This window comes from Schistocerca gregaria, chromosome 2 (assembly GCF_023897955.1).
Source record: "Schistocerca gregaria isolate iqSchGreg1 chromosome 2, iqSchGreg1.2, whole genome shotgun sequence".
NCBI classification, from domain to species: domain Eukaryota; kingdom Metazoa; phylum Arthropoda; class Insecta; order Orthoptera; family Acrididae; genus Schistocerca; species Schistocerca gregaria.
This window is the reverse complement of record NC_064921.1, coordinates 461,090,271-461,115,812: the sequence shown is the minus strand read 5'-3', so window position 1 is coordinate 461,115,812 and position 25,542 is coordinate 461,090,271. Positions and strand designations below refer to the sequence as shown.

General features: G+C 41.8%; 1 protein-coding gene across 10 annotated transcripts in view; it reads left to right on the top strand.

The window, feature by feature from the left end:
• Positions 1-25,542, top strand: part of LOC126325899 (protein muscleblind-like) — a 576,348-nt gene that overhangs the window by 76,899 nt on the left and 473,907 nt on the right. The window contains exon 2 of one of the 10 annotated variants that reach the window (XM_049995407.1): positions 12,645-12,721. The exons of the other annotated variants lie outside the window; for them this stretch is intronic. The gene's annotated coding sequence lies outside the window, so the exon portion shown is untranslated. The remainder of the gene's footprint in view (positions 1-12,644; positions 12,722-25,542) is intronic. 10 annotated transcript variants of the gene reach the window in all.

Sequence of the window (25,542 nt, the reverse complement as noted above, 5' to 3'; positions counted from 1 at the left end):
TGCATAAATACTGTTCGTATTGAGAGGACGTTAAGAAAACCAGCGACTCGCCTGCACCTGAAATGCCGGACCCGACTGAGGTGCAGTGTGATCTCTGCTACGGCTATTGCCTGTTGTCCTTACCTCCTGTCCTTCTCAGAAGTTTCAGAGCAGGCGTCATACATCCATCAGAACTTTCTTCCTCCTCCAATATCATTTCCTCATTTGGGGAGCGCTGCTCCCTCACTGCGAAGCAGTAGCAGCAGCTGCTGCTCTTCAAAATTTCTTATTGAACTTTGTTTCTTTCTGCCGTTCGGGGGAGTTGCACTTTAATTGAAACTTTCCACGAGAATCGTTTACTGAATATCGAATGAAAGCTGTCGGCAGAATATCTACAGCCGTGCTTCTTCGGTTACTGTCTCCTCCTCCTTTTGCCATATAGCCTCTATTTGACTACGGGACGTACTATTAGCTTACTGTAACAGAGTTACACGTATTGATTTGCCTAAGGGTGACTGCGATTAAACTTATATTGATTGTTTTGCTTTCGGTTTACAAATATTCTCCCGTGTAGGCTTTTATGTATCTGCAGGGCTCATTACGGATGCTCATACTCGAGTGCGAGAAATGAATTATAGAGAAAAGATTGTAAGTTATTGTCATCTGGCAAAGAGAAGGACCCTATTAAGATTTCTATTACCCGATTCAACTTCTTCGACAATCAAGATGATTTGTTTCAATTGTTGTACGATAAATTGTGATTAGCCGCTTTCCCTTATGTTCATCCATGTGAATTGCAGCCAACTGACGACTTCGAAATTAATTGGCTGTAATTATTCTAGACTCGTTAATTTCCAAGGCTTTCACTCTTTCTCACTTCTCAGCATTAATGGCCCAGTTGTATTTTTAATGCCGCGCGGGATTAGCCGAGCGGTCTAAGGCTCTGCAGTCGTGGACTGGGCGGCTAGTCCCGGCGGAGGTTCGAGTACACCCTCGGGCATGGGTGTGTGTGTTTGTCCTTAGGATAATTTAGGTTAAGTAGTGTGTAAGTTTAGGCACTGATGACCTTAGCAGTTAAGTCCCATAAGATTTCACACACATTTTTTTTGAATTTCTAAACAATCGTTTTCGACCTATACACATTATGGACTGTTATTTACAAGGACTAAATGTGAAATGTAAATGCAGAAATTGAGCTTAGACTTCAGTGCATATACAAGAGCAATGATACAGCTAATATTTCTTTCATTGTGCTGAAACTGGTCAAAGAATTCGTGTAAACGAACTTACTGATATACATTTATAGACTGGCGTGGAAACATATGCTTAAGGAAGCGTCCGTTAGTTTGTTGAAAGAACCATATGTCAAAGTAGGAAACGTTCCCCCAAGTCCTGTAAATGAAATCTGTTATTTTGCTAACAAAACAACCAGCGACAACAGGACCATAATGGGTATAGAAAAATGAGCTGCACTGACCAGGCAACCAGTTAAAAACAAAGAAATCTACTGAAAAGCAGTCACTTTGCTATACGGCCAAGAAAAACATTTGTTAAAACACGTTGTGTTCTTGTCGAAAGCTGTGCGTTTAAATCAAGCTGAAAGGTAATCGAAAGGAAATAACAGAGATTTGGAATAATAAAACAAGAGTATTCTAAATGGAGAAAACACTTGACTAAATTAGTGAAGAAAGGGTGTAGTTTATCGCCGTAAAATAGAAAAAGAATTAATACCAGCAGCACACTTAAATTACTATTACGGTTTCCTGTAGCTTATCTAGGCAAAAATTCAAGGGTTAGACACACACCACTGCCCTACGAAGTATGACCAGTGGAGTTACATGTCACAACTGCAACGAGCTGACATAAATCGCAAAGGACAAAAAAAGAGTGACTACATCAACAAGCACAACATGTAGAACGTGATGACCTTGAAATACGGTGAACTAATATATAAGACTGTTTTAAGATGTACTTTCATTGTGGTTCACGTGGATCCGGTCAGTGTTACTTTGCGCGGTCTCGTAATGTGACTCCACCCGATTTGCATGGAGCGACTCCCTACGACAGCACAGAGACCGTTAGCCGAGACGGCGGCCTTTGCAGCATTACGAGGCCCTGTGCGACAGTCACGTGGGTCCTGGGTGAGCTGTCTGCCCCGCCGTCAAGGCAGGCTAGTAGCATTTGCGGCCACTCTCGCCTGTGAGGTAATGCCACGAGCTGTCGTCACCGTCCGATCGGAGCTGCTCCGGACACGGCGGCGGAAGGCGGGAGGCGGGAGGCGTGCGCGAACAACGCCACCACAGTGCCAAAACGAAGCACTAAAATGTTAGCTATTGTTGTTGTTACCCCAACCGCTGCATCAGTATTGTTACTGATGTAGTTGTAGCCCAGTTCCGTCCAAAGCTCGTACTTCGCGACGAGTGTTGTATCGACTTGTTGCCTGGGCTGAACAGTGGCATTTGAATATAAGCTGACCCTTTCACGCGAAGCATAACAAACTGCACAATACAATAAGTAAGAAAATAAGTTATTTTATATAATCAGCAAGCCTGACATAAAAAAAAATGCGGAAAAAACGCCCTACTAAGCACGAAAAGAAATTTTGATGTCTCTTGCAAAAGACACAAAAAATTTACTACGACCCAAGTTCCTGTGCTTTCTCTGTAGGGGCCATCCTTTCGACGTTAAACGTGAAAGTTTACGATTTTTAGAAACTGTGAACATTGCTTACGTTAATTTCTCATTTTAATGTGTCACACTTCCAAGCTTTCTCATTAATTTTATTACGTATTATTATTTTGGATTTACGATTCTTTTGACAGATTTGTTTTCGTATTACCTTTCTCTAGGTTAGGCCTCTCCAAGGAGTGTGCCTCGACACACCGAGGTGTCGAGTGGTAGCATCAAGCTCGTCGGCAGACTAGTAAATTCACAGTGTAAAACAAATGAAAACCTTGCTATAAAAAATACAAATCATCCGTCTCTTCGTTTATTGTAACCATAGATTATATATATAATGAGTGTTCGGTATGTTGAATTCCAGTAGGTTCTTCATGATGTTGTTGTTGTTATGATCTTCAGTCCTGAGACTGGTTTGATGCAGCTCTCCATGCTACTCTATCCTGTGCAAGCTTCTTCATCTCCAAGTACCTAGTGCAACCTACATCCTTCTGAATCTACTTAGTGTATTCATCTCTTGGTCTCCCTCTACGATTTGTACCTTCCACGCTGCCCTGAAATACTAAATTGGTGATCCCTTGATGCCTCAGAACGTATCCTACAAACCGATCCCTTCTTCTAATCAAGTTTTACCACAAATTCCTCTTCTTCCCAATTATTTTCAGTACCTCCTCATTAGTTACGTGATCTACCCCTCTAATCCTCAGTATTCTTCTGTAGCACCACATTATAGCTTCCAGTTATGGCACTTTTGTGCCGCTGTACGTTGTAGCTCTCTCTCCCGATCTGTGTTAACAGGCATTTCGATGAGCGATAGTGTGATATTGTAGACGTTCCCCTAAGTATGTTTCTTTGTTTAATTCGTGATGTCATCATTTTACTTGTTTAAAATTGATATAATTTACAGAAGTCATCAAAAAGGGATGAATTTACTGTCTGAAAGAGACCCTCCTCAATTTGTGAAACACCAGGTGCAGAGCAACAGTTAAACAGTGTGTCTGGAACTCCAGTAGAAACAGAACAACAATGAAATACTGCTTCTCAAACTGCCGTTTATTTTGCGCCATTATGCAGTAACAATAATACAAAGTGAGGCCATATATTGAAGAATATTTAAATGTAGGGATCACATTGTGTGGAGATGAATTATATCTACACCAGAGAATGCGATGTGTGGAGAGAAATTTCCCAGTACAAGCATGGTACAGAATAAATTGACCCCGTATTTCAACAAAACGCAAACATTTACAAAGAAAAAGTTGATTCTATTTTTAAGATAATCTAAGCCAGAAGAATAATCAGAGTTCTTTGTTTAGTAACAAATTTAAGACGTCTGATACGCTAGTTATCTGAAACTACCGCAAAAAAAGTAATATTATCTCAGTAGTTGCGGAGAAAGTTATCATTCGCGCTTGCTGCGCTAAAGTGAAAACATTTTTTGACCCTGAGTATTAACGTGACGCGAAAAAAATTCGCTAGGGCGAAAGTACAGATGGGTGACTTTGTCAGTATATGTTTCAAAACAATGGACCCTCTGTTAAAACTCGATTCGATTAAACAAATTTAATATTTGCAGTTCAGCTGGGAGGACCTACCGATGTAAGTGGGCTAGCTCAGTTCGTTTTTTATTCGTTTCATTGACGAATGGAACGTAGCTGAACGGTATTTGCGTTACAAAAAACTATTCGATAGGGCTTGAAATCAACTTTGGACAAGACTGTTAAAATGATAAATTATGTTTGGAACAAGCCTCTCAAGTCAAGAATGTTCGATCAAAAATGTGACTAGTAAGGAACACAGCACTGTAACCCCCCCCTCATACAGAAGTCCGCTGAATATCCACAGGGAGAATAACTGTGGATATGTACTTAAGATGGAAATGCTGCAGTTATTTGAACAGGAAAAGAAAATTGAGTTTGTTGGTGCATTAATAGACGAACTCTGGAGCACAAAGCTAATTTTCCTTTCTGATGTAACAAAAAAAAAATCAACAATACAAATGCTAGTCTACAAGGTATGGTTTCAAATCCTCTTGCCGTCACGCAAAAAATTGGAGCCTTAAGAGACAAAGTCAAGATATGGCTGAGAAAAACAAAAGAAAGCAATTTTGAATTTTTTTCATTGACATCTAAATGTGCAGTTAAAAACAAAATACAACCATTGATTACCGAGTGAGGTGGTGTAGTGGTTAGCACACTGGACTCGCATTCGGTCGGACGATGGTTCAAACCCTCAATCATCCAGATTGAGGTTTTCTGTTTTTCACTAAATCGCTCCTGGCAAATGCCAGGATGGTTCCTTTGCAAGGGCACGACCGATTTCCTTCTCCATGCTTGACACAATCCGCTCCTAGAGACTTCGATGTCGAAGGGCGTTAAAACTAGTCTTCCTTTTCTCACTTCCTTCCAACCATCGAGGCATGACCAGTTAGTGTAATTGAAAGACGAGATTTCGCTTTTGAATATCATCCATCAAATGTGGAACCCACCTTCCACAAACCCTTTGACATAGTTAATTCTTCATGTAAAAAGTACCGTACTCTCGCACGGTACATGTTCACGGCATCAGTTATTTCATACACCTTTTACCTCTGAATTGCTCGTTTAGCAGAACGATATAGTCAGCTTCCTAATACAATCATATTCTGAAAATAAGACGTCATGTTAAGACTCAAAATATTATTCACTATCCCATTAGTTTTCCAGTTTACGTATTTTAGCAGAAAATACGACAAAACCTCTCATTCGGTAGTTCAACAAAATCAAATTAGACGCTACTAATGCCATGAAGAAGAGCATACTTGATAACTGCACTAGTATGCGTCGATTTTCATATTCAGAATTCCTGAGTTAGATTTTTCGTAGGTTCTTGAAGTTTTTCCGGTTGTGAACTTGACTGTATCCTTTGCGAAGTGATTACTTTGTTCTATTTACGAAACAGAGTAAGGATAAGAACATAGGCAATCGAATAATTAATTACTTGTATTGTACCAGTGTGTTGTCAAGTAAGATACTAGAGCTGAAAATAATGTAAATTGCAAATCATTATTTCTGCTGTTTAGCCCGCATGTCTCAATGGAGTGGAGAAACTAAAAGAAAATTTCACAATAGACATACATGCACACAGAGAACAAATTCGAGGTTCATAATTGACAGGAATGAGCAGAGGTCTTAGCACAGACACCATGTTAAATATAAGAAGAATTAGAGCAAAAATTATATTCAACAGCAGGATGGAGAATATTTCGGGATTATACAAAAGAATACATTATTTAAAAAAAACGATGTGTGGAAATTAACGTATTCGATACAGGAAAATGGCAAAGGGCTGACTGTCACAAGGGAAAAAGCTTTTCCAAACAAAATAAATCCACAATTGTCACGTAAGGGACTATTGATTGAAAACAAGCTTTTGCTGTTTAAGCTAAACACATTACTCGTATCGATGTTAAGTGTAGACTGAAGAAAAGCAGGGAAAAGGGGTTCCTGAATTATGAAACTATAAACAGATTATGCACAGAATAGGCGGAGAGAAAGGTCTATAAAAACTGACTCGAGAAGAAAAGACTGTATTTAGGGTAGAGCTTTTCGAACTTTCCCTCACGGCGACATCCTTCTAATACATACCGTTCAGTCTCACAAGACACCACTTCACTAATATTAGTAACAGAGTTTCTGTTGTAAAATATGGCACTTTAAAAAGCTATTCATTTTTGTATTTCATTTCTAAGTACGTATAATCATACATTAAAACCTATACATAGATACAAATTTTTCAACACTATCCTGAATTCAATGAGTCAAGTGGACAAGCCTGTCTTTTATTAGCTCTGATGAAAGACAAATTCATAAGCATTTCCTCAAACTTTAATGTTTAATTGATTTTATATTAATAATAATAACAAATACACCTTCACTCAAATATGTTGTAGAAAATTGCAAGAAAACGACGAGTTATCTTTTACTTATGTGAGGGTAATTCACTGAAAAGAAATCCCAAAGTTGAACAATTCAAAAGCGAAATGCAAATACAATTTCTCCTCATAAATGTGCCGTGGGAAAAGGAATCCAAATGATTTCCGTGCGCCGAGTTTTCACTGGCGGTACAACATGAACAGAGACTCCAGAAATAAAACAACAATCAAATGATGAAAGCTGGTGGACTGCACCGATAGAGGCGAAATATTTTCATATGTCGAGAAAAAGATATGCCTAATATTTTTAATACATAAAAAGGGCACGTATTACTGATTACCTTCCAAAGTCAAAACAGTATCTGATAGACACTACACGAGTGTACCTGACCGATGGCACGAAAAAGTAATAAGAGATGGTCTATAATGTAAAACAAATAAATCATCTTTACTCCGGATAACTGGGAAACTGAAGAATTTGAATTACGAATTATTGACGCAAACATCCTATTTAACAAATTTAGTTGTCTCTGACTTTCACTTATTTTCATATCTAAGGGATTATTTTTAAAAATATTCTGATCTCAGTGAAGACTTGCGGCAGCAGCGGTTATTTGCAAAATATCTAAAATCGTATTTCAGGGCTCGAATCTAGTCACTAAAGCAGAGACCTTGGACAGTATGTGTTGCACTAAAAGGGGTATATGTTGAAAAACAAATGCCTTTCATTCTTACTGAGTCAGGCCTAGAAATTTTCACCTTGTTCGGAATTATCTCGGCAATGACGAGATGTAACTTACTTACCTTCCATTCTTCCTTATACCGTGAACTGACTTACCACTTTATCTGCACGATTGTGGGCGGTAGGCCAACTGTTTTGAGCGGCGAGATGTTTGCGAGGATATGAAGCCCCTGAGATCTCCGCCGTAATGCAGTCGGGCTTAGGTGGACCACGAAGCAGACAGTTGGTATGCGCACCGCGTCTTGTTAATTACACCGCGCGGCGCGTATCTGCGCTAGGATCGCGTTAAGAGACGTGAAATACGCCTTGTTACGGCGGAGCCGGCTATCGCTCGCGCGAAATAATATATTCCTTATCTGCGACGGCGCGCCTTTCCGCCCTATTGTGTAATTATGAAAAGGCCGACGGAATTTTATAGCCCGAGACGCACCTACGAAAATTAGAATTTACCCGCCAGTGTACTGCGCTCATGTTTGCATTCGGGCCGTGGAGCAAGCGTAATTTACACCGAGGCGCAAAGATTACCCTCTCTCACCAGCGCAGTAATGGTTGCTGCGGGCTGCCACATGTTAGTGGGAGGTACTTCCAGCGAAACAGGTTGCTAATATGACTTCTCTGTGGCGGAAGTGAAAATGTACGAATGCTAGGTTGACGGAACACATCCTCTTGCAGTGCATTGATGTGTCTTCACCTCTACATCCATTTTTATAATGATGGCATGGTATTTTCTGCGAATTGCCAGACCAAATCTAAAAAAAAAGTACAAAAGAAATTAACATTATCCCAGTATACCACCCGACAACGTCGGAAGTGTTCTTCCGAGTACTTTCATTATTGTATGATTGTAGGTTCCATATTCTATTAACATAAGCACCATGTCCTTCTCTTCAATGATGCAGTCATCGTACTTTAGGTAGGGTATTAATTTTAACAAATGTCTTGTTTTATCAGTATTAATTCAACCTGCTCTTAGTCTGTTAATAATAACAGCTGCTTTTCTCATGAGCGCCGAATTGAGAAACCAAGCACAGCAAGGAATCTGTTGCTCAGCTGCCCAGTGCTACGTGCCTTTGACGTTACAGTCCAAGCCCACTAACATATCCCATTACATTTTTGCTTGATTGGCGATTATCATTGTGTGTTACTTCGTTACGAACTAGACGCTCTGCATCATTTTCACCACTTGGCCCACACGTCCATTCCGCCTAGTGCAAACATTGTAGATAAATTAGTTGATGTAGCTCCTTTGCTCTGTTGAAACTTCTCAGGATACAGTATTCCAAAGTACACATAGTCTTTCTTTCGGCTGCCCTCGTAAACGATTGTAGAGGACTCGTCGAGTCGGTACATCATATGAGGACTTGTTGACTTAATGCACCGTTTAGGATCATGCACGATCGAAGAACCGATGTTCATGCTGCTTGTCTTTCTCTCACCCGATCTCTGTTTGTCTCTTTTCTTCTTGCCTCTCTCTCTCTCTCTCTCTCTCTCTCTCTCTCTCTCTCTCTCTCTTTCCTTGTGTATGACTGCCATTTTGGCATTTCTTTTAGGGAAGGCGAATTTTGAGATTCCTCAGAAATATGTGGGAACTTCTGAAATGTGAAGGAAATGTAGATATTTTCAGAAAACGTTTGGGAAAACACAGCGGGAGGATATACACGTATAGAGTGAAATTTATGATATAACTCCTCGATGTATAAAAAAGATGACACGTTTCACAAGCTGCGACATTGTCATGAATAAAACAGTGACCCGTATATACAATAACTTTCCTTTAATTTACGTCTATGGTCACAAACGTTTTATTAACAGATTACCGGTTTCATAAACATCTTGAAAACATTCACTCTATAAGAGAGTTACTATAAAAATGCAACATTGGAAATAAGGCATGTATATGACCTCTGTAGACTTGTAGAAAGCGCATGACAATGTCCCGAGAATAAAATTATGGGACGCAATGAGAAGAGTTAATGTGAGAGAAATATTAATTAAACTCGTTAAGAAGTTATACAAAAACACAAAGGTAATGATTAAAATGGGAAACAAGTTTATCCGTAGTATTTTCGTTGACGAAGGCCTAAAACAGGGTTGAAGAATGTCACCTATTTTGTTTAACTTTTATTTGGAACAGGAAATGAACAGGCACTGGAATAATGATCAGGGGCGATACTCTTCACACTCTTTTATTTGCGTATGGCCAGGTAAAATTTTCTAAAGTTGAAGATGTGGAAAATACTGTGAAAGCGTAAAGATGAGTACAGCAAATGGTATTTGGCTATAAATCTGGATAAGATATTTTGTGTGTGTGTGTGTGTGTGGTGTATTTGTTTGAGTATTTTTGTGTATGGGAAAGAATTTGCTCAGAGGGAGGAGAAATAAAATCCTACACAAGATGCAAATATTTGGGAACAACGATAGTAACTTTGGTACACGTGAAAAGGATATAAGCTTCATAAGAGCAGTAGGGGGCCGCGCGGGATTAGCCGAGCGGTCTTGGGCGCTGCAGTCATGGACTGTGCGGCTGGTCCCGGCGAAGGTTCGAGTCCTCCCTCGGGCATGGGTGTGTGTGTTCGTCATTAGGATAATTTAGGTTAAGTAGTGTGTAAGCTTAGGGACTGATGACCTTAGCAGTTAAGTCCCATAAGATTTCACAAACAATACAGAGCAGTAGGGAAGAGAGCTACTAAAGCTTCGCATGGGGTAAAAAGAAATAATAATATACGGAAGGACACCAATAAAAGAATGTTTCACCTTGTGCTGAAGAACATAGTTCAATGCGGAGCTGAGATGTGGCCTCGAAGAAGAAGGGTTAGGGGGAAAATTAGAACAGTGAAAACAGACTATTGAGAAGATGTCGACAGTTAACAAGGCGAGACAGGGTACGAAATGAGGAGATAAGAAGGCTAATGGAGATAACATGCTCGTAGCAAAAGCTTCGGAGAGAGAATGCCCAACCATAGGTGGCGAACGAAGGTTTTACACCGAGAGCGACCCGGAAGAAGGAGAGGTTGGGCAGTGGTAAGATGGGAAAAATACACAGAGAAGCAACGGAATACAAAAATTTAGGACTGGATGACTGGAACGAAAGAGTCCTTGGTGGTCGAAAGCTGCTAACACCTAGCGGGAAACCCCGAAGAAGAAGAAAAAGAAGAACATTTTCTTAGAAGCGAAACGTCACCTGTTGTAAAAAGATGTAAGGCTAAAGACAGATCAGCGTCCAAGATATGGGCGATTTTATACTTTGGACCTCATACTCGCTTTTTTTTATTTTTGTTTCTGTTGCCCTTCCTTTTCTACCTTTTTTATTCATTAATATACGTCTCTGAGCGTGTCGGTCTTCTAATGTGCCACTTGCACAGTATGTTCTGGCGATATGACAAATGCGAGCGCGTTGAAGTGGAACGTGTTCACCAGCGCGCACACAACAAACGATAGAGCGCGAGGCTAAACAAATGAGGCGCGTTGAAGATATAAAGGGCTTTATTGCAATTCGAGAGAACATTGCAGCAGAGTATATTGTCTGGCGCAGAAGGCAGAAGTGAACAAGAGTAAGACCCGGAGTCGTATTTGTTGGCGCCGGCGGCTAGCAGCCGCCACGTGCGGCAACTTCATGAGATTAGCGCCCCTAATTCGTGCTCGGCGTACAACGGCCGGCGAAAAGCAGTCGCAGAATTTTAAGTTGGCGACAGGGGGCGGGGATATCGCTCGAGATAATTGAGAACTGCTTGGGTTGCGACTCACGTGATGCTATCGGTGGGTCCTAAAATGCCTGCAGATGCTCTCTGGTAGGTGCCTTCCCGAGTTAGTAATACTCCTGGGCTTGAAGCATTATTAGTATTATACCACCAGAACCAGTCGCATTAAAAATACCTGCACATTACGTATCAAAATTTTTCCAGAAAACACAACAATTTTGTCTACTTGTGATGTTACTTAGGTTTTTACACAGCAGGAGTAGTATCACATTAGTATCCCTATCACTTCCAGTTATTTAAAGAATCGAATTGTCATGTGTAAAATATCATACCTCCTGAACTATGTGTCTTATAGTGCTGTAATTTTACTGGTACGTTCCGTGGTGTATGTGGATACTATCTACAAAATGTGTAGCGAGTAGAGCTGGAAGTACCAGGTGGTTATAATCAAAACGCAGCAACTCAAAGAGGCCCTGTGTGGGCTATAATTATTGTGTAGTAGCTAATGTAACATTAGTATGCTAATGTGTTAATGGAGAACCGATTTACGCTTTAAAAAAAGTTGCAGTTTTAACCACCATGTGCAAATCTGAAGTTGTGAATGTAAAAAGAAAAAGACGTATAGAAATGCTTCCATATATATTGGATTAGGATTAGGACGTGAACAGAAAAGTTCGAACAAATGAGAAAGGTATAACGCTGATTTTATTATTAACCGCTGCCTCTACACGGTTTGTTCAATAAGGGCACCGTTGACGTCGACGAGAAACTATTCAGTGCCAGATTTTCACCTGTTGGCCAAAATTGGGACTAATTTTGTTCCAACGCAAGTCGGTTCCGCATTAATGCGTTAACATGTCTACGATAATTGCAGCCGACACGGAACCTCCGTGAGTACCTGCACTTTAATTATTAATAACAGTTAGAAAAGTAATATATTAAAATTTAACGTCGGATGCTGAAGTTCTAAGGCATAAGCACCTAAAATATATAGTAAGTGACAAACGTTTTCCTTTCGGTATGTTGCGGGTGGTGCCAGAGAGAAAAAGTATCGAAAAGATATTTGAAATTATACGAGTATGTAAAGTCTGTTGGAAGTCGCTATGGACTCTCATTATCAAATACTGGATGAATGAAGTCCTGGTATTTGCGTGCCCTCAGTTACGCTATCTCTAGCCAAACACACAGATTTTAGCTGTAATACTGCTTTTCACATAATTTGATACCTCTTAATGAGTTTTTAATTTTTTTTTAATTTGTGGCAAGGTCTTATGGGACCAAACTGCTGAGGTCATCGGTCCCTAAGTTTACACACTACTTAATCTAACTTAATCTAACTTGCGCTAAGGACAACACACACACCCATGCCCGAGGGAGGCCTCGAACCTCCGACGTGGGGAGTCGCGCGAACTGTGACAAGGTGCCGTAGACCTGTCGGCTACCCCGTGCGACAATGAGTTTTTAAATTCGGTCAATAATTATGCGAAAGATGTAAAATAAAATTTTGTTGCCCGTGAAACTATGCTACTTATATTGGCGTCGGTTAAGCCGTTTAGTTATATAGTTTTAAGTATGTGAAGAATACTGATTGCGCCTGGATAAAAATAATAAATAATCATTTCTTCTGTTGCAGGTTGGTTTCCAAGCCATCGTCCTTCTGTTACTGGAAGCAGTTTCAAGCGAGCATCCTAGAGTACGAGTTTGAAACTTGTGAGTGGAAAATACCTAACAGTAAACGTAACAAAGCAGAAACTGTAACAATCTGTTCAGATAAGGCCGTTTGCACGCCCTTGTAACGACTTGCGTACCAATATTCTTATTATTTACGACGGGTGGAAATCTATTTGCCTTTTACTGTTGTGGATCTGTATAAGGTAAATGAGAGTAAGCAGTTAACAAATTACTTAGTGGGTAGGTACCTCACATCGACGTTCTGAACTTGATGAAGGAGGAAGGCGCCATATTAATTATATTTTAAAATGACTTTTTAATGAGAACGCCATGGAAAGGAAATGTTCTTTAAAAAGAAATCCATTATCTAGAAATCTGTTATCTACAGACATTCATGTAAGTATTGTTATCTCGGACGCAGCCATTTGGGGCTGCTGTAGTGCTATTTCTGCGCAATGAAACATACTTGCTTACAGAAGCGCTTCGTTAGACCATACTCCAGTTTCTGCTATGTTATGTTAATTTCTAAGTAGAAGAATTAAGACAAAGTTAGTATAAGGAATATTATACTGAACTAGTTATTAAATTCTATTGTAACACAAATACTTGTACCTGCTGTAACCTTTGAAAATATCTACAGAGGAGCTCTCGCCAGCGATTGCAGTTCACTGTAACATCTGTGGCTGGAATTTGCTAATAATCACATTGATTTCTTGCAGTAAATTGTAAATTATATGTAAGACGAAGGTCGGTGGTGGGTCATCCTCTCCAGGTGCACCGGCAGATCTTCATGTTATCTTTAAGTAACCTTGATTGTATATGGAGCTTTTTCTGCCTTTTCTTGCAAAAATTTCTTAATGACAGGTTTACAGTTTCTTTTAATATTCCTACTTTGTTTTATATTTTTCTCGTTGATTAAATGGAGTTTGTGAATATAAAAAGCTGCTCGCATAATCAAAAAACTTATGGATCAGTAATCCTAAGATCAGGGGTGAAAGGTCACTGCTCTAAGTGTTGCTTCTCCTAAGCTTCTATAAACAATAGGAGGCTTCAGCCGCCTACGTCTGTGTGGAGAAGAGAAAACCTTTCCTTATTTAGTGAACGTAAAGGTAATTCTGCGCCGTTATGACATTTATATAACATGTTGCGGAGCTGCAACACGGTCCCAATTACAAAATCTATCGTGACTGCAAAGGGCTCCTTTATGCTTTCTTTGTTCCTACCTTGCACGCACTACTCTCTGAAGAATGCCAGGCATAAGATAATACTTTAGTATAAGATGGTGACAAATAATTCCACTACAATGCTGTTGAGGACAAGCGCCTGTTTTTTCCGTTTTCTTTGGTTCTCCGAATGTACCTGGTTACCACACAACATTTTACGGAAATGACTACGTTACTCGGCTTTGGAAATACGTTTTTTTTTCTTCTTTTGGTATTTGAATGCAGTGAATGAATGCGCCGATTTAAGATATCTCTCCGACAAATTCGTAACCGCTTTCTTCATTTCGATACGTATGTTGTTACATGTCCCTCGTGCAGTGCGTCGCCAGCAACCGCTGCGTGGCTTACACGTGATGCGTGCTTGGTGATCGATACCCTAATGCCGCTTGCTTGTCGCCTGTGTCACGTGTTACCATGGCAACGTGCGCATATCCCAGGGTAAGAAACATTATATCCGGCACCGTCGATCAGTCTCGGCATCTCTATCGTGTTATCACACGCAATCTAAAACCTCATTCGACGGTCAGATTATTCACTTCCATACAGTTATCTAGCATATAAACTGCTCTAGAATTGCTAAGAAACAGAGACATTGTTAGACAGGAATAACCACAGGGAATGATGGACAAACTGAAACACAGTGCATACTTAATAAATGTGGAGTGGTATATTTATAACGAAAAATGGTACAGATTTCGTCACATGGAAAAGCTGGATGACGGCCATAAATACCTTTCATGTTTGACACCGGCCTTATTCCCAGTGTAAAGGTAGATATCGGAGTCACAGTAAGGAATGTGATCCCCTTAGGCACTAATGCGCCTCTTATCCATGCTGGCTTCAAACTGTTGAGCAGTCTTTGGGGGATTTTGTCCCATTATCCTCCCAAGGCAGTTTTCAGTTCTTGCACGGTTCGGGGAGAGGGTGTTCATTGAGAAACATCTGCAAAGAGCATCCCAGACATGCGCTATAAAGTTTAGGTCCGGGAAATACGCACGCAATTCCATACATTCAATATCATTTTTGCATTGGGTCTGATACCTCAGTCCTCCTATGTGGGAGGGCATTGTCGTCGATAAATAGAAAGTCAGGACATACTGCACACCTAAACAGACGAGCGTGATCCAGAACAAACTCCCTGCATTACCGCAGTGCTGTAACACTACCTCGCGCAAAGGTATACTGCAGTGTTCGGCCAATGTGCATAGTGCTTGCCCACGCCATAACACCTAGGCATACCAAGGACGTACGTGAACATTCTGTGGTGTTAAACGTGTCCACCCCCCCTCCCCCTCTGTTTCTCCACACTAACTAGTGGCCAGAATCACAAGTCACAGTGAATCAGGATTCGTCGGCGAACATCATGCAGGTCCACTGTTTGTAACCCCAAGCAACATGCTGTCTTCACCGACGAACTTTTTCTCCAAGATGAGGTCGCTGAAGTTGGATGCATCTAACAGGCTTCCGAGCGTACAAACCAGCCTGATTTAATGGCCGCGGAATGTTTCTGGCAGAGACACGTGTACCGGTAGCGGTTGCAAGGTCTGCAGCAATCTGCCTACTTGGTCTGCTTATCGGCCCTCTTGCGGTGTGGTGGTCTGTCTACGACAAACGACATATCATTTCCTCCTTCAGGCCTTTTTTTTAACGGCGAGATGATGCTTTCGAACTTACTCGTTATTGTGGCCACAGTAGAGACACCTTGACCGGCTTCGAACCGTCCCACTGCTCGTCCATGTCGTAAACACTCAAATGATGTCTTGAAGACAGGTTGCTGTTCCACGTGGAATGTCTCATTAATCGGTTCCACGACAACCCGATACCGAGATAGGTCACCTGTTAAGACAACAGGAATTACCTTCCATTGTACTAGAAGAAGCTATAGAGGGTGAGAACTGTAGGGGAAGACAGAGATTGGCATACGTCCAACAGGTAATTGACAACGTTGGATGTAATTGCTACGATGAGGAAGGCTGGAACAGGAGAGAGAGTCGTGGAAGGCCGTATCAAACCAGCCAGAAGACTGACGACCTTACAAAAATAAAAATAAAAACTCTTTTCGCAGGGCAGGTGCAGCTTTCAAAACGCAGTCGATAAAAACTTTGCACTGACGACGAAATAGACTTATTGTACCAACTGATGATGTGTGAAACCCAAAACGCATGTTGCTAAAGCCATGCAAAAGTGACTGGTTTTTGTATTTCTCCAAGAAGTTGTTGCATTCAGTTTATGTGGGAGGTCGTGAATATATGTCTTCCAAGATAACTCACAGTTTAGCGCCCATCGCAGAAGTCTGGCGTGTTTTTCTGACTCCCCTCGAAATGACTTACTGAATGCCGGCAGTGAGTTCACCCTCCCCCTTCCTGCCATCTCATCCGTAACAACACAAACACCGCTCCGCCCTTCACAAGCACTTTGCGAAGGCCACACTATGTACTTACACGCCTGGTTAGCTTCACACAGCACCCTAAGTGCGGTATGGACGCCTTGTCACTGCACTCTGCCACTGAGTAGATGAACGATAGGGTCGTGAGGATAGCGGCTAAGTTCTGAACCGTGTGCGTTCAGCACTGCCCAACACGTACTTGCTTTCGTCACCAATCCGCATCACGCATAACGAATCTGGCAGGACGTTACCATTGATCAGCATGACCGCAGGTATTCCTTTGCTAAGCTCGCTGAGTTGCGCAGTACTTCAGACAATTTTTAGACGACGGCGCAAATCAAATGCCAACAGGTCCACCAAGTGTGACAGGTCACGTATTGCTAAGAGCTACTGGAAGAGAAAAAAGAAAGAAGATTTAGAAAGTTATTAAGAAATCGGGATTATAAGTGAAACAAAAATAAACAAAAATATACGTCCTCTTAGGTGAGACTTTAGACTAGTTTTCGTCACCCGTTAGGCAACGGTCATATTCGTTAACTATCAGATGCCAGAAACAGAGAAACAAGTTAAACAAAACAGTTTCCTATTTTATAATGTAATCTGTGACCCTTAAGTATAACAACATCTATGACTGAAAAGATCTTGCTCTCTACCGGCCTACCTATTCACATAAGAGACAAAAATGAACGATCTTTTTTTTATTATCTGCATACGTAACTTAGCTACGCAAATAAGTAATGTAAAATTTTATTGAGCGTAACACGCGCTCGTAAATCGTGCAGAAACAGTAACCCTCTTTTTAAATCACATTTCTGGTGTGCTATACGAAGTCCGGCAATACACGCGTCGCTCACACTGCATGGCTCACGCCTTCGTCAGTTCCTGCTTATTAGCTTCAGTTACCGCACCCACAGATGTGTGTGAGACGACTGGCGAAGAAATTTAAAAGAAGATGTTTGTATATACAGCGTATATTATTACACATTCATGATGAGACCTCAATTGTAATTGTACTAGACAGTGTCGCTCAGTGGGTGAGTGGTTAAATGCCACTCTGCCAATCCAAACGTCCGGGAATCGGTCAGTCGTATGATTTTTTTCTATCACGTATACGTTTTTCACCTCTTGCTATGATTTGTCATTGTCAAACATACCCGTGATTTAAGTAACTCAGAAACTGCAGGGCCTCTTACAACTCGCCGAAAATGTCACTGTATAGGTGGGAGGTCCACAGCGTACTATTTCCAATAGGATCGTCCTAGTAAGGCACTGTGGGGAATAAATCAACCTTAGAGTCCAGGACAGCTATACGTTTATGAGGTGTGATAAAAAAATACGGCGAATGAATTTTTTTTTTAGCAGCAACTGCTGACGATACAACCGTTCCGTGTAATTCGTCCGATAGCCTGATCCGTTGAAACAGGCAACGTCAAGTTGAAACATCTTTCAGACTTATCAGTCAGCATTCAGTGACGCGCATTGTGGATTCCGAACAACACGAGAACATTAATTTCTGTTTCAAGTTTGAAAACTGGCAAAGAAACTCTTGTTCAAATCGGTGTATACCGATATGCTGTAACTCTAAAGACCGTTTACAGGTAGTCTGAGCGATTTAAAAGCGAAAATGAGTCGGTAGAATATGAGCAACGTTCGGGACGTCTGTTATCCTAAAAACAGATCAAGAAATGCAAAAAGTGTAAAAAATCTCTCGTTCGGACATGCGAATAATTATCCGAGAGCTTACCGAAGAACTTAGCATCTCGTACGAGTCCGTGTAAAGTATTTTAAACGATAAGTTGCAAATGATACGAGTGAATGTAAAATTTACTTCCAGGTTTTTGAATGATGAACAGAACAAAAGCGGCGTGTCAGTTTGCACGGAGTTGAAGGATCGTCTTCATTCGGATTCAGACTTCATGTCCAAAACTGTAACTGAAGGTGAAATTTGGGACTTTACATGGATATACTGCAACGCTTGTGAAACGAAGTACGAAGAAAGAGACCAGAATAATTAGCCTGTAGTTTCCTTCTTCATCACGCCTTCTTTGTGATTCGCGAGGTTGTGGCCGGGAAAAGTGTTCCTGTCTCTTCACATTCGCCTTACTCACCGGATTTAGCATCACTTAGACTCCTGGCTCCTCCCAAGAATTAAAACCATGCTTTAAGGAAAACGTTTTGACACCATTCCTGGCATTGAGAAGGCCAAGGCAGAGCAGCTGAACGCCATTCCAAAAAAAGGCTTCCAGAAATGCTTCCAGTCACGGATTCAACGTTGCTAGTCAAGTACAGTACCTTGAGGGAGATTAAATCAGATTCCATGTGAGCTTATTACTCTTTTCTAATAAAATTATTCAGGGTATTTTTGATCACACTTCTTATGATTACTGTTGAGCATCGTTGCTTTTTGTAATATACCAGTAATAAATTCCCCGATTAAATCGTTAGCAGCACCAATTTATACAGTAATCTACAATTCGCCGTCTAAATTCGATGGTTAGGTACGATCACAGCGAGAAAAGGTAGGTCATAAAATTTTAATTACCATCTCGAAAAAGGAAGTTGCGCCCTAGAAACATTGGAATGATTTTAGTCCTCCTCTAAATATTTGCGTTCAGTGAAACACATTTGTTATAACGATGGGCATTCACGGAGACCGTGGTTGTGGAAATCTGGATTTTGGCTGCTCAGAATACGTTCCACTTCTAAAATCAGCGCGTCTCGCTGTATGGCGGTACAACATGCAATGTGTGGTTTTCATGAGCAATAAAAAGAGCGGAAATGATGTTTACGTTGATCTCTATTCCAATTTTATGTGCAGGTTCCGGAAGTCTCGGAACCGAGGTGATGCAAAACTTTTTTGATGTGTGTATAAGGCGAAGGTATACGCACTGCCCAGGTTTCATTTGAATGAACCTCATTCTTCAAACTTTAAAAAAGCATATGAGAAAATGCCCACCGCAACAGAAGGTAAAATTACAGTGCCTGATAAAAATAAGAGAAACAGTCACAAGGCGATGAATCAATTAAATGAAACTTCACGCGTAGAGAGGGTGTGATGTTATTTCAGTGATTAGAAAATCGAGTCGAACTTATTAAGTAAATTGCGGTACGAGCCCATTTATCAGTAGGACGTTGTACAGTCTCTGACCCGGATGCATGCTCTGACTCAGTTCGCAAGGCTGTCACAAAGCTGTTCTATCGTCTTCTGAAGCAAGCTGGCCCCCAACTATTGAGACTGGCTCTCGATATCCTAGATACTGGCAAGGAGACGTACTTGATGTCCGAGCTGCTGCCACACCGGCATAGGCCTAGGGGACATATATACAAACTAGCTGGTCACTGGCCTACCTCAACGCCACACAGACAGTTCATAGAGACATGTGCCACGTGTGGACGAATATCGCCCTATTGAAAAATGACTCCAAAATACTTTCACAGGAGAAATCACAAATGAGGATGCAGATATCTGTGACGTTGCATAGTTAGAGTTCCCGCAGTCACCACCGTACGTGACCTGTAGTCTCACCCGACGGCTCCTCATACCATGACGCCAGCAATAACACCGCCGTGCCTTTTCGAAACATTGGAATAATAGAGCCTCTCCCGAGGCGGCTACCATGCTCACAGACGATAGTCATGTGAGGCAGTGCACAACCGCAATTCATCGTCGCACACCACGCGACGCCATTCATCTGCAGTCCACGTGTTCGGGCACGTCAACACTCCTAACGCAAACGTTTGTGTTGAGGTGTTAACAAAAATGGTTCAAATGGCTCTGAGCACTATGGGACTTAACATCTATGGTCATCAGCCCCCTAGAACTTTGAACTACTTAAACCTAACTAACCTAAGGACATCACACAACACCCAGTCATCACGGGGCAGAGAAAATCCCTGACCCCACCGGGAATCGAACCCGGGCGCGGGAAGCGAGAACGCTACCGCATGACCACGAGCTGCGGACGAGGTGTTAACAGACTGAGACGCTAATTTCGTAGTCCAAATGCTGCTAGTCTCCGACTAAAAGTGCGCTCTAACACAGAATGTTGCAGGGAGTACATTACTAATTCTAGAATGGCAGGCGTAGTTGCGAAGGGCGCACGAAGTGCTTGGTGCACAATACGGCAATGCTTCTTTGGGGTAATCAAACGTGGTCGATCAGAATCGAGATGCCGAATGCCTGACAAGTCTGGATATTGCAAGATTCGACCAGTCGGCCGACTGGAGACACAATGGAGCTCCTTTCAAACTGTCAGGTGCTGATAACGCATCTGATGCTATTCACGCCCCTCATACACCCTGCCAGGCCCGTAGCAGCTTTAAACATGAACAACGCTAAAGCACTCTGCTAGCCGTTGTACCTGACACAGAGAGTTGCTACTGTAATCACATACAAACCGACCGATGATATGTTCCTGCTCATCTACATCTACATGGATCACATTTAAGTTCCTGGCAGAGGGTTCATCGAACCACTTGCACAATTCTCTATTATTCCATTCTCGTACAGCTCGCGTAAAGAACGAACACTTATTTCCTTTATTTAATCGTGGTGATCGTTTCTCCCTATGTAGGTCGTTGTCAAAATATTTTCACATTCAGAGGAGAAAGTTGGTGACTGGAATTTCGTGAGAAGATTCCGTCGCAACGAAAAACGCCTATCTTTTAGTGATGTCCAGCCCAAGTCCGTATCATTTCAGTGACACTCTCTCCCGTATTTAGCGATAATACAAAACGTGCTGCCCTTGTTTGAATTTTACGATGCACTCAGTCAGTCGTATCTGGTAAGGATCTCACACCGCGCAGCAGTATTCTAAAAGAGGACGGACAAGGGTAGTGTAGGCACTCTCCTTAGTAGATCTGTTGTATTTTATAAGAGTCCTGCCAATAAAACGTAGTCTTTGGCTAGCCTTCCCCTGTAATACCTTGGTATTTAGTTGAATTTACGGATTTTAGATTAGACTGATTTATCATGTAGCCGAAGTTTAACGAGTTCCTTTTAGCACTCATGTGGATGACCTCACACTTTTCGTTACTTAGGGTCAACTGCCAATTTTCGCTCCATTCAGATATCTTTTCTAAATCGTTTTGCAATTTATTTTGATCTTTGAAGTTCATAACCGACCACCTGTATCTGGGTGCTCCATAATTTTTTGTCACACAGTTTATTTGCTTAAAACAATATTAAGAGAGTGAATAGAGTGCTACATATTTCTTAGAACAAAGTCGTGACGAAGTGGATGGAAGAAGGGCAGAGATAAAAAAAAATGTAGTTTGTAAACGATCGAGTTTCAGAAATTACGGCATTAACTAGCTCTCTTAGAAAATCACGTCTTAGCAATGCTAATGCCATGATAAGTTTGATTAGCCAGAAGAATCTGCTTTAATATTTTAATAAAGTGTTCCTGAAAGTATCGATACTTTTACTAGTTGGCCAGTTTTCTTACGATACTACTCACGAGCAGAGTATCGATACTGTTCGTACAGACCACACCCGTAAGTGAAAGTATTAAAACGTATCCAGCAGAGTCATAGGGAGCTCGTGGTATTCGGTAGTCTGAGCCGACACCGATTCGACCAGACGAGAGCAACCTATTGGAACACTATCACGACAGTTACGAAACGCTTTATGGATCACCGGATCGGTAATTCCCTGTCTCTTGGAATTCACTTTCCTCGGGATTTGCAGTAATCCTAGCGAACCACCGTTCACCTTACTCTCGATGCCACAACTATATTTGCGAGCTCGTGTGCCTTATTTAGTGGTGCCCTCAAAGTTCCGTTGTGTCCGCGAGCCGGAGAAGTACCGTCATAACAACAATGGGGGCGGTTCACGTCAAAGGGTTCGGCTGCCGGCGGCGGCGGCGGTTCCTCGCGGAGGAATTGTATAATTTGCCAAAGCTGTCGGCTGGTCGCGCAGCTCGTTACTGCCCCCACTTGCGCCTAACGAGTCGGGCTGCAGGCTGCAGCCCCGGCGTCCCGGTCCGGGCCGGCCCGAGCGGCCTCTGGTCCTTCCTTAATTGGTGATTAAGCGCCGGCGCCCTCACTGCGTCCTCCGCGCGCCCTGCCCACCGGCCGCCGATACCAAAGAAAGTGTACAATGCAATTAAAGGGCCGCTTCATTCTCGCTCAGCATCTGGGTTTTAAAGCGTTTAATTTGGCATCTCTTTTGGAGTACAGAATGACAAACATCGCGGCCGCCTGTCCTTTCTTGCGAGACGATCCAGTAATTACTGCGCGGCCTCTTTCTTCCTTCCAGACGTCGGGACTGGTTCTCGAAATCAATACTGCCATTTTACGAAGTAGCGCCGGAGAGAAACTAATTCTATATTCCGCTTTCACGAATTTATCTGCCCGACCTGCACCCTTATCCTATATTCGCTTAATGTGTTCATTTGTATTCATTCTTCCCCTGTGGCACTCTGTTAAAGCTGCTGTATTTAGTGGATGTACTTTACACAGACGTATTTCTTTTTAGAGTATGAATCCCCTTCGGTTGATCTTTCTTGATACAGCCACAGAATGCCACTTCAGCGAACGAAATAATCGTTGTTCAGTCTGCTTTCTCCCCTCTCTCTCTCTTTCTCATCACTTCAGTGCAACACCAAGTTCCTCTTCTCCATCGTTTACCTTTTATTTTCATTCATGATATATCGACTGTGCCAATGATATTTAGCGCACCTCCTCTTACATTAGCGGTTGGTGCGCGGTAAGAAATACACTTTAAGACAAAACAAACGACGCACCACTAAATGGGAAGGAAATCGGTAGATTAAAAGGAACGTCAGCGTTGGCCGTAATATTGATGTTTTATTGATAGCAGAATCGATTTTATATCACGTAGTGATCATCTTCAGCGCTGTACAAATTAAACTCAGACACTGGTTTTTGATAACTTGATACCAGTGTCTGAGTTTAATTTGTACAGCACTGAAGATGATTACAACGTGATCGAAAATCGATTCTGCTATCAATAAAACATCAATATTACGGCCAACACTGACCTTCCTTTTAATTTAACATATATGGTCGTTGTGCACGCAGCACTTCATGGAGTCGCTAATCAATAAATCGGTAGATGTCACGTACATGCACAGACAAATAGATGATTACAGTTTCAGAAAAAATTGGCTGAGTTATTCAAGAGAAAGAGCTTCACAAATTGAGTAAGTCAATAACGCGATGGTCCACCTCTAGCCCTTATGCTTCCCAAGCAGTTATTCGGCTTGGCTTTAACTGACAGAGTTGTTGGATACTCCCCTGGGGGATATCGTGCCAAATTCAGTCCAACTGGCGCATTAGATCGTCGAAATTCCTAGGTGGTTGGAGGGACCTGCCCACAATGCTCCAAACGTTCTTATTTGGGTAGAGATCCGGCGACCTTGCTGGCCAAGGTAGGGGTTGGCAAGCACGAAGACGAACAGAAGAAACTCTCACCTTGTGTAGACGAGCATTATCTTGCTGAAATGTAAGTCCAAGATGACTTGCCATAAAGGCCAACAAAATGGGGAGTAGAATATCACCGAAGTACCGCTGTGCAGAAAGGGTGCCGCGGATGACAACCAAAGGGGTCCTTCTCTGAAAAGAAGTAGCACCCGAGACCATGATTCCTGGTTGTCGGGCCGTACTGCAGACGACAGTCAGGGTGGTATCGCATCGCAGTCCGAGACCTCTCGAGCTACGTCTTCGCTGGTCATCAGAGATTAGTTCGAAGCAGGAATCACTGAAGACAATTCCACTTCATTCAGTAAGATTCCAAGTCGAAGACATACTGCTTACCAGAATGAATCGTTCGCGACCGGCCGCTGTGGCCGAGCGTCTCTATGCGCTTCAGTCCGGAACCGAGCTGCTGCTGCAGTCGCAGGTTCGAATCCTGCCTCGGGCATGGATGTGTTTGGTGTCCTTAGGTTAGTTAGGTTATGTAGTTCTAAGTTCTAGGGGATTGATGACCTCAGCAGTTAAGTCCCATAGTGCTTAGAGCCATTTGAACCATTTTTGAATCGTTCGCTATGCAATGTAAAGTGAGGCGCTTTCGAACTCCCTGAGAGATTAAAACTGTGTACGGAATTGGAAATTGAATCGAGACCCTTGCCTGTTGGCTGGTTCAAACAAGACTCGTCACAGCTTCACACCTACTGCGATGGCTCTTCAGCCTAACGGCATTTGATGTGTACACGTAGATGTTCATAATAAAAACAAAGTGATGAGTTTAAAATACAGTGAAAGATGATTCCTCCTGATGACATTTTTATACAGATACAGCAGTGACTTGGCTGGTGCTGCTGTGTTCCTTCTTACAGGTAGGCAGTAGACGTTGTGTTGTACTTAATGGTTAGAACCATGTATGAATGAGAAAAATGGGAAATGTGTCTGGAGGGGTGAAGGAAGATATGGAGGGATCTCTATATTTGACATCTGGGATTAGTTGTTGAACACTGAAATGTATGTGGGCAGCATATCGGAGCTGGAATATGGAATTAGGATTCAGTTATCGCACCTTTGCTTAAAAGCTGATACATGGGATTGAAACTGTGGCTGATAGAAGTCAGTGCAGGATTTCAGGTGGGGATTGGAGTGAGGCTTCGATAGTGTTGAGAGAATTACGGAAGCAGTAGGATTTTGGTATTCTAGTTTTGGGAGGAATTCGACCTTCTGCGATGTAAAAGGAATTTGAGGAAATGATGTAATCCGTATTGTGGCCTGGGGGCGTCCAGTTTGATGAAAATCTCTTTGCCACTGAGAAAAGACTAATAAAGATGTTCTAATATGCCTGTTGATGAGCTCTAGGGCACACACACACAATGAAAGTAACCCAGAATAGGGAATAGTAAAATATATTACTTAACTTTCTTAACGGTGTTACAGCAATTGTAGAGTTTCCTCATGGGTCACTCCTTCTATTCTGTCGAGGAATTCCTTGAAAAATTAAGCTGATTCTTATTGTATTGGTCATAGCTTTTACTTAAACTTATGGACTGACCTTTTTTTCAGGTTCATGAACATTTATTTTTATCTGTTATTACTTTTATGTTGTAAGCTCATGTACTGACACGTTCCATGACCTTGGAGATTTGCTCCTCAATTTGGTCCTACGGAACTTGACGTGTAAATAAATAAATAAAATAGATGCCAGGTTTAGTCTATCTGTCTTGCGTTGACTACAGGTCCACAAACACAAACTAAATAATGTTCTCTGAGCTAAAGTCGGAGGTAAACTAATGTTTTGTCTTGATATACTATTCGAAGAACAG